This window comes from Lolium rigidum, chromosome 3, assembly GCF_022539505.1.
Source record: "Lolium rigidum isolate FL_2022 chromosome 3, APGP_CSIRO_Lrig_0.1, whole genome shotgun sequence".
Classification (NCBI taxonomy): Eukaryota; Viridiplantae; Streptophyta; class Magnoliopsida; order Poales; family Poaceae; genus Lolium; species Lolium rigidum.
The window spans coordinates 21373254-21381990 of record NC_061510.1 but is presented as its reverse complement, the minus strand read 5'-3'; positions in this window follow the sequence as shown (position 1 = coordinate 21381990).

Sequence of the window (8737 nt, the reverse complement as noted above, 5' to 3'; positions counted from 1 at the left end):
TGGTTGTCTTCTCCCCATTGTGCTATCATTGTCGGATCTTGTGAGCTGCCTAACATGATCAAGATCATCTATCTGTAATTCTATATGTTGTGTTTGTTGGGATCCGATGAATAGAGAATACTTGTTATGTTGATTATCAAAGTTATGCTTATGTGTTGTTTATGATCTTGCATGCTCTCCGTTACTAGTAGATGCTCTGGCCAAGTAGATGCTTGTAACTCCAAGAGGGAGTACTTATGCTCGATAGTGGGTTCATGCCCGCATTGACACCTGGGACAGAGTGACGTAAAGTTCTAAGGTTGTGTTGTGCTGTTGCCACTAGGGATAAAACATTGATGCTATGTCTAAGGATGTAGTTGTTGATTACATTACGCACCATACTTAATGCAATTGTCTCGTTGCTTGCAACTTAATACTGGAGGGGGTTCGGATGATAACCCGAAGGTGGACTTTTTAGGCATAGATGCAGTTGGATGGCGGTCTATGTACTTTGTCGTAATGCCCAATTAAATCTCACTATACTCATCATGATATGTATGTGCATTGTCATGCTCTCTTTATTTGTCAATTGCCCAACTGTAATTTGTTCACCCAACATGCTGTTCGTCTTATGGGAGAGACACCTCTAGTGAACTGTGGACCCCGGTCCAATTCTCTTTACTGAAATACAATCTATCGCAATACTTGTTCTACTGTTTTCTGCAAACAATCATCTTCCACACAATACGGTTAACTCTTTGTTACAGCAAGCCGGTGAGATTGACAACCTCACTGTTTCGTTGGGGCAAAGTACTTTGGTTGTGTTGTGCAGGGTTCCACGTTGGCGCCGGAATCCCCGGTGTTGCGCCGCACTACATCTCGCCGCCATCAACCTTCAACGTGCTTCTTGGCTCCTCCTGGTTCGATAAACCTTGGTTTCTTTCTGAGGGAAAACTTGCTGCTGTGCGCATCATACCTTCCTCTTGGGGTTGCCCAACGAACGCGTGAAATACACGCCATCAAGCTCTTTTTCTGGCGCCGTTGCCGGGGAACTGAAGAAAAGCTACACCACAAAGATCTCTAACTCCCACGTCAACTTTGCGCCAGCAACTCTTTTTCTGGCGCCGTTGCCGGGGAGATCAAGACACGCTGCAAGGGGAGTCTCCACTTCTCAATCTCTTTACTTTGTTTTTGTCTTGCTTAGTTTTATTTACTACTCTGTTTGCTGCACTAAATCAAAATACAAAAAAATTAGTTGCTAGTTTTACTTTATTTGCTATCTTGTTTGCTATATCAAAAATACAAAAAATTAGTTACTTGTTTTACTTTACTTAATATCATGCATGTTTTTATTTCACTAGTTAAGCATAATGGAAAACAACAAAAATATGAGAGATCTTTATGAGCTTTATCTTGAATTAGGACATGATGTGTTTGAAGAGAGAATTAAAAAACCCATGGAACTTTATATGCATGCTAATGGGAATGTTATTAATATGAATGCTTTGAACACTATTGTTGCTAATGCTATGGAAAATTCTAAGCTTGGGGAAGCTGGTTTTGATGAGCTTGATCTTTTTAGTCCCCCAAGCATTGAGGAGAAAATTTTATTTTATGATTACAATATGCCTCCTATATATGATGATAGCCACTTTGTTGAATTTGCTCCCACTACAACTAATAAAATTGATTATGCTTATGTGGAGAGTAATAATTTTATGCATGAGACTCATGATAAGAATGCTTTATGTGATAGTTATATTGTTGAGTTTGCTCATGATACTACTGAAAGTTATTATGAGAGAGGAAAATATGGTTGTAGAAATTTTCATGTTACTAAAATGCCTCTCTATATGCTGAAATTTTTGAAGCTACACTTGTTTTATCTTCCTATGCTTGTCACTTTGCTCTTCATGAACTTGTTTATTTACAAGATTCCTATGCATAGGAAGCATGTTAGACTTAAATATGTTTTGAATTTGCCTCTTGATGCTCTCTTTTGCTTCAAATACTATTTATTGCGAGTGCATCATTAAAACTGCTGAGCCCATCTTAATGGCTATAAAGAAAGAACTTCTTGGGAGATAACCCATGTGTTATTTTACTACAGTACTTTGTTTTTTATTTTGTGTCTTGGAAGTTGTTTACTACTGTAGCAACCTCTCCTTATCTTAGTTTTGTGTTTTGTTGTGCCAAGTTAAGCCGTTGATAGAAAAGTAAGTACTAGATTTGGATTACTGCACAGTTCCAGATTTCTTTGCTGTCACGAATCTGGGTCCACCTCCCTGTAGGTAACTCAGAAAATTAAGACAATTTACGTGCATGATCCTCAGATATGTATGCAACTTTCATTCAATTTGAGCATTTTCATTTGAGCAAGTCTGGTGCCATTTTAAAATTCGTCAATACGAACTGTTCTGTTTTGACAGATTCTGCCTTTTATTTCGCATTGCCTCTTTCGCTATGTTGGATGAATTTCTTTGATCCACTAATGTCCAGTAGCATTATGCAATGTCCAGAAGTGTTAAGAATGATTGTGTCACCTCTGAATATGTCAATTTATAATGTGCACTAACCCTCTAATGAGTTGTTTCGAGTTTGGTGTGGAGGAAGTTTTCAAGGATCAAGAGAGGAGTATGATGCAACATGATCAAGGAGAGTGAAAGCTCTAAGCTTGGGGATGCACCCGGTGGTTCACCCCTGCATATATCAAGAAGACTCAAGCGTCTAAGCTTGGGGATGCCCAAGGCATCCCCTTCTTCATCGACAACATTATCAGGTTCTGTTAGAGATATATTTGGTACACGTACGGTTAGGGATAGATTAGGTAGGGATAGATTTGTTTCTTGTCTTCTACTCCAAGTCGGTCCCTTGTACTCCTATATATACTCGCCCATGAGGCTCAATAATACACCCAACATATTCCGCCAATCTTTCTCCCTCTCTATCATTCTACATGGTATCAGAGCGGCACGCTCCTTGACCTAGCCGCCGCACAAGCTTCCGCCCGTGCCGCCCCCGGGGAGGTCAATCTCCATGGCCTACTCCGGGGGCCGCGCAACCCGTATGAGGGTTCGTTCGCCGATCTGTTGATCCGCTGCCCTCGAGTTTTTTTTTTCCCAATCGTAGATTGGTTTTTCTCTGAATTTTTTACCGATCATAGATTGGCTTTTGCGTCGCCCGCCGCCGACTATCAAGTGACCTGCGATTTGCTTCGACTTGTTCCGCTCGGAAAAGACTCCACAATCATGCTAGCTGTCCTCGTCGTGTCGGCCGCGCACCATGGCCCCCATCTACATCATGCTCGCATGCGCAATGTGCATACCTGATCTCTTGTGCTTCATGCATAGGACATCTCTTGGACGCGGCCGATCTTCACCAGCAAAATAGCACCGGCGATTGTGCTCTTTTCCGAGCGTACGTGCATCCTCGTCACCGTGCGCCTCTACTCCGACAATGGCGTCGATCCACACCGGCCATCTTCATCAAACCGCGCGGCACGGCCGCACGCGTTACACAAGGGACGCCTACGTGCGACGCAGCAGGCTGTCTCGCCCGCGCGGTCTCCATCGCCGGTCCGTCTTCGCCGTCATCGCCCGGGACATCACCGACAACGTCGCCAACGACTCCAATCTGCGGCACGTCGTCCACGCCATGGCGCGTACAGCGCCGCCGTCGGTCTGATCAACCGACCGCGCGCACGTCTCCGCCAAGCACGTCCCCGAGCACGCGCCTACCACCGATCGAGCTACGGGCTGCCGCTGCGTCGCCCCTTCGGGCCGCAGCGCCACCGCCTTTGGTCCATGCTACCGGCCTCCGACGCGCCTTCCAAGGCGCGTACGTCGCTGGTGGCGTCCCGCCGCTGCACCGACTCGCGCCCTGCAGCTACGCCGGCCCCTCAGGCCGTGGCGTCGCCGCACGCGGTCGCCTTTGCCGTCCCCCGCGCGTCGATGTCCGAGGCCACCACAGCGCCGCCCCTTCGGCGTGGGTCGCCTCCATCCGCGCATGGTCTTCGTCACGCCGCTGGGTCTTCCTCGCCTACTTCGTGTACCGCCGCCGCGCCCCCACCCCAGGTCGCCGCTGGGCTCGCCAATCGCTCCAGGTCGCGCTGAGCTCGCCGACCACCGCAACGCCCGTCTAGGCGTCCAGCATGACCACCCCTGGTCACCGCTGGGTTAGCCGCCTTCTACGTCTTCGTACACTACATCTTCGCCGCCAGCATCCTCGCCTCTTCCCCGACTACGTCACCTGCTACTCTACTCTGACACCCATCGTCGAGACTCGCCTCTTCCCCGACTACACCACCTGCTCCTCTTCTCCGACACCCGTTGTCGAGACCTCCTCTACTAGTCTACTCCGACATGGCGCGCACTTTGTAATGTTCCCTACCCTCGCATGCTCGGTACTGGCAACACCGGAAGTGCCTTCGTCCCCGACACGTTCCCGAGTCTAGCAAACTCGCGCCGGACGTCTCGTCTTCATCGGCTTCGACAACGTCTTCTTCGGCATCGCCTCTACGACTGCCTCGACCGCGTCACCTACTTCTTCTATGCGTACTCGGTTCTGGCAAAACCGAAGTATGCCTTCGTCCCCGACGTGCGCCTGGTTCTGGCAAAACTAGGGCCGCACCTCGTCCTCGACGGCTCAGACTGCATCGACTTCGGCATCGACAACCTCCACGACTGCCTCGACGTGTCTCCGTCACTCTCCTCGCGCACTACGCGCCTGCGGCTACATCGACACCGGCACCCGCCCTTGACATCGACCACGGCAATCCCTCGCGCGGCTCCCTCGACCAAGGTTGCAGCACCCACGCTCTCGGCTACCTCGACATCGGCATAAAGGGCTACCACCTCGCTTGCGCCTCACCAGCCTCCTCTCCAGTCCAAGCATCCGCGACGCAACTCCGTCCACGACACTCCCGCTACGACCGCGGGGAGTGTCAGCCTTCCGGGGTCCACTTCGGTTTATCTCCAGTCTGACCGTCCGCGACGCTACTGTTGTTCACGTCACTACCGCTACGACTGCGGGGGAGTGTTAGAGATATATTTGGTACACGTACGGTTAGGGATAGATTAGGTAGGGATAGATTTGTTTCTTGTCTTCTACTCCAAGTCGGTCCCTTGTACTCCTATATATACTCGCCCATGAGGCTCAATAATACACCCAACATATTCCGCCAATCTTTCTCCCTCTCTATCCTTCTACAGGTTCCTCCCCTGAAACTATATTTTTATTCCATCACATCTTATGTGCTTTTTCTTGGAGCGTCGGTTTGTTTTTGTTTTTTGTTTTGTTTGAATAAAATGGATCCTAGCATTCACTTTATGGGAGAGAGACACGCTCCGCTGTAGCATATGGACAAGTATGTCCTTGGTTTCTACTCATAGTATTCATGGCGAAGTTTCTCCTTCGTTAAATTGTTATATGGTTGGAATTGGAAAATGATACATGTAGTAATTGCTATAAATGTCTTGGGTAATGTGATACTTGGCAATTGTTGTGCTCATGTTTAAGCTCTTGCATCATATACTTTGCACCCATTAATGAAGAAATACATAGAGCATGCTAAAATTTGGTTTGCATATTTGGTTTCTCTAAGGTCTAGATAATTTCTAGTATTGAGTTTGAACAACAAGGAAGACGGTGTAGAGTCTTATAATGTTTTCAATATGTCTTTTATGTGAGTTTTGCTGCACCGGTTCATCCTTGTGTTTGTTTCAAATAAGCCTTGCTAGCCTAAACCTTGTATCGAGAGGGAATACTTCTCATGCATCCAAAATACTTGAGCCAACCACTATGCCATTTGTGTCCACCATACCTACCTACTACATGGTATTTTCCAGCCATTCCAAAGTAAATTGCTTGAGTGCTACCTTTAAAATTCCATCATTCACCTTTGCAATATATAGCTCATGGGACAAATAGCTTAAAAACTATTGTGGTATTGAATATGTAATTATGCACTTTATCTCTTATTAAGTTGCTTGTTGTGCGATAACCATGTTTACTGGGAACGCCATCAACTCATTGTTGAATTTCATGTGAGTTGCTATGCATGTTCGTCTTGTCCGAAGTAAGGGCGATCTACTCTGAGTTGAATGGTTTGAGCATGCATATTGTGAGAGAAGAACATTGGGCCGCTAACCGAAGCCATGTTCCATGGTGGAAGTTTCAGTTTTGGACAAACATCCTCAAATCTCTAATGAGAAAATAATTAATTGTTGTTGAATGCTTAAAGCATTAAAAGAGGAGTCCATTATCTCGTTGTCTATGTTGTCCCGGTATGGATGTCTAAGTTGAGAATAATCAAAAGCGAGAAATCCAAATGCGAGCTTTCTCCTTAGACCTTTGTACGAGCGGCATAGAGGTACCCCTTTGTGATACTTGGTTAAAGCATATGTATTGCGGTGATAATCCAGGTAGTCCAAGCTAATTAGGACAAGGTGCGGGCACTATTAGTACACTATGCATGAGGCTTGCAACTTATAAGATATAATTTACATGATGCATATGCTTTATTACTACCGTTGACAAAATTGTTTCATGTTTTCAAAATCAAAGCTCTAGCACAAATATAGCAATCGATGCTTTTCCTCTATGAGGACCATTCTTTTACTTTCAATGTTGAGTCAGTTCACCTATTTCTCTCCACCTCAAGAAGCAAACACTTGTGTGAACTACGCATTGATTCCTACATACTTGCTTATTGCACTTATTATATTACTCTATGTTGACAATATCCATGAGATATACATGTTACAAGTTGAAAGCAACCGCTGAAACTTAATCTTCTTTTGTGTTGCTTCAATGCCTTTACTTTGAATTATTGCTTTATGAGTTAACTCTTATGCAAGACTTATTGATGCTTGTCTTGAAGTGCTATTCATGAAAAGTCTTTGCTATATGATTCACTTGTTTACTCATGTCATACACATTGTTTTGATCGCTGCATTCACTACATATGCTTTACAAATAGTATGATCAAGATTATGATGGCATGTCACTCCAGAAATTATCCGTGTTATCGTTTTACCTGCTCGGGACGAGCGGAACTAAGCTTGGGGATGCTGATACGTCTCCGACGTATCGATAATTTCTTATGTTCCATGCCACATTATTGATGTTATCTACATGTTTTATGCACACTTTATGTCATATTCGTGCATTTTCCGGAACTAACCTATTAACAAGATGCCGAAGTGCCGGTTGCTTGTTTTCTGCTGTTTTTGGTTTCAGAAATCCTAGTAAGGAAATATTCTCGGAATTGGATGAAATCAAAGCCCGGGGCCTATTTTTCCACGGAGCTTCCAGAAGACCGAAGAACACACGAAGTGGGGCCACGCGGTGGCGACACCACGTGGCGGCGCGGCCCCGGGGGGGCCCGCGCCGCCCTATGGTGTGGCCCCCTCGTCTGGCCCCCGACTCTGCCCTTCCGCCTACAAATAGCCTCCGTGACGAAAACCCCGGTACCGAGAACCACGATACGGAAAACCTTCCGGAGACGCCGCCGCCGCCGATCCCATCTCGGGGGATCCGAGGAGATCGCCTCCGGCACCCTGCCGGAGAGGGGAATCATCTCCCGGAGGACTCTACGCCGCCATGGTCGCCTCCGGTGTGATGTGTGAGTAGTCTACCCCTGGACTATGGGTCCATAGCAGTAGCTAGATGGTTGTCTTCTCCCCATTGTGCTATCATTGTCGGATCTTGTGAGCTGCCTAACATGATCAAGATCATCTATCTGTAATTTTATATGTTGTGTTTGTTGGGATCCGATGAATAGAGAATACTTGTTATGTTGATTATCAAAGTTATGCTTATGTGTTGTTTATGATCTTGCATGCTCTCCGTTACTAGTAGATGCTCTGGCCAAGTAGATGCTTGTAACTCCAAGAGGGAGTACTTATGCTCGATAGTGGGTTCATGCCTGCATTGACACCAGGACGATGACGAGAAAGTTCTAAGGTTGTGTTGTGCTGTTGCCACTAGGGATAAAACATTGATGCTATGTCTAAGGATGTAGTTGTTGATTACATTACGCACCATACTTAATGCAATTGACTGTTGCTTGCAACTTAATACTGGAGGGGGTTCGGATGATAACCTGAAGGTGGACTTTTTAGGCATAGATGCAGTTGGATGGCGGTCTATGTACTTTGTCGTAATGCCCAATTAAATCTCACTATACTCATCATGATATGTATGTGCATTGTCATGCTCTCTTTATTTGTCAATTGCCCAAGCTGTAATTTGTTCACCCAACATGCTCGTTCGTCTTATGGGAGAGACACCTCTAGTGAGCTGTGGACCCCGGTCCAATTCTCTTTCTTGAAATACAATCTACTGCAATACTTGTTCTACTTGTTTTCTGCAAACAATCATCTTCCACACAATACGGTTAACTCTTTGTTACAGCAAGCCGGTGAGATTGACAACCTCACTTCGTTTCGTTGGGGCAAAGTACTTTGGTTGTGTTGTGCAGGTTCCACGTTGGCGCCGGAATCCCTGGTGTTGCGCCGCACTACATCTCGCCGCCATCAACCTTCAACGTGCTTCTTGGCTCCTCCTGGTTCGATAAACCTTGGTTTCTTTACGAGGGAAAACTTGCTGCTCGTGCGCATCATACCTTCCTCTTGGGGTTGCCCAACGAACGTGTGAAATACACGCCATCAAGCTCTTTTTCGGCGCCGTTGCCGGGGACCGAAGAAAAGCTACACCACAAAGATCTCTAACTCCCACGTCAACTTTGCGCCGGCAA